Genomic DNA, 1875 nt, shown 5'->3' on the forward strand with positions numbered 1-1875 from the left:
TCCAGGTATACGCCACTATAAAACAACACCCCAATGTGTCTTCAGCACCATCTCCCGAGTACAGTGATACCACCCATGCATGGGTTTGTCTGGAGTTTGGGGTTAAAAGGCCACTTTTTTTGAAGTGCGCCCCCCCCCCATTTTGGTCAGTCTGTGCCTATGCCCTATCTTTGAACCCGGTGACTCAAATTTACCCCATCAAACCATTCATTTTTTTTAATTAGATACCCTTTGGGTATTTGAAATGCTTTAACTTTAACTCTTTCCATGTCAAGATTTTTGGGAAGATTACAGCGCTAATTTCAGCACTTATCTCTTAATAATAAACTTTTTATGTTATTGTTTTTGGACTTTTTTTTTTTTTTTACATTGGATGGTTCCTCTGATGCATAATAATTTTGAAATGTTACCATTAATAACATTTAATATCTTACTAATCACATATTGATTAGAAAGCTGGGCTCCATTGACTTTCATGGTTGAATGCACTACCTGTATTCAACCTGCAAGTGGAGCCAGAGTTTTCTAGAGGGTCTGGAGACATTCGGGCAAACTTTTCCAATTTTCATCTTGCGAGTGGCGAAATCCTGGGGTGAGTGTTCAGTGTCGCTGAATGCCTCGTGATCGAGGCATTTCAGACACACCATTGAAGTTTAGGAGGTGATCGTTGATCGCCTCCAAAACTTTTAAAACTGGTGTCCGATGCCATACAGTGTATGACAGATGTTGACGCCCAAGGGTAGGGGCCAGACATGGCCCATGATGCCGATCTTGGTGTTGCTGAATGCCTCAATTTCCTTGAGGCTTCTACGTATTCCTTGGGTGGCCTGTTCAATAATGGCAAACATATCTTCCTTTCTAGGTACAGAATCTATTTTTTCCTGCCACGCTTGATGATTGGAGTTTCGGTGTTTGAGCCGGGCACGCCATCGTCTGCCGGAGAGACTGGCTGGAGCAGTTCCAATAGCAGGTCTGAAAAGCATGGCTGATGGTAAATATCCATGCCATTAAGTTAAGCTTGTTTTCTTTATTGAGCAGCATAGACTTTTGGCCAAAGACTACAGGTGGAACCACTCCCAAAAAAATGATATACCAAACTCCAGCTCAAAAGAGCCTATGAAATACTTTAAAGTGAATCTCATCAAGTTATCATGATGAACGTGCACAAAAAAACATATATATATACCGTATTGGCCCGAATATAGGCCGCACTTTTTTCCCCCACTTTAAGTCTTTAAAGTGGGGGTGCGGCCTATATTCGGGGTCTAGCGCCCGACGCCCGGGACATGCAGTCCCGGGCGCCGGGCAGGCAGCGGGGTTAGGATACAGATCCCCCGCAGCGGTGCAGGGGACCTGTATCCTACTGTCTGATACGCTCAGACAGCCTCCCCTGCCGGCACTTTCCACGTGGGGGAGTACCGGCACGGGAGGTTGTCTAAGCGCATCGCACGGACGTTCACCGGCAGCGGCGATGCACCGTTGCCGGTGAACGTGCGCACGATGCATTCTAACCCCCCCGACTTACCAGGGCAGACTCCCGGGTCTTGCAGGGCCGGCGGAAGACATCTACGCAATACGCGTATACAACTTCCGGTACCGGCACTTCCGCTGAGTGCCGGCACCAGGAGTTGTATACACGATGTGCATAGATGTCCCCCTCCGGCCCCGTAAGACACCCGGGAGTCTAATCTGGTAAGTCGGGGGGGGGGGAGGACAGAGTGGCAGCATATCTCGAGGGGGGGGAGGACAGAGTGGCAGCGTATCTCGAGGGGGGGGGCAGAGTGGCAGCGTATCTCGAGGGGGGTGAGGACAGAGTGGCAGCATATCTCGGGGAGGGGGAGAGGACAGAGTGGCAGCATATCTCGGAGGGGGAGG

General features: G+C 49.2%; 1 long non-coding RNA gene across 1 annotated transcript in view; it reads left to right on the plus strand.

The window, feature by feature from the left end:
• Positions 1–913: 913 nt before the first annotated feature.
• LOC128500548 (uncharacterized) overlaps positions 914–1875 on the plus strand; it is a 2638-nt gene continuing 1676 nt past the window's right edge. Inside the window, exon 1 of the long non-coding RNA XR_008354928.1 lies at positions 914–970. This is a non-coding gene — a long non-coding RNA (uncharacterized LOC128500548). The remainder of the gene's footprint in view (positions 971–1875) is intronic.

The sequence above is a fragment of the Spea bombifrons genome, chromosome 6 (assembly GCF_027358695.1).
Source record: "Spea bombifrons isolate aSpeBom1 chromosome 6, aSpeBom1.2.pri, whole genome shotgun sequence".
Taxonomy (NCBI): Eukaryota; Metazoa; Chordata; class Amphibia; order Anura; family Pelobatidae; genus Spea; species Spea bombifrons.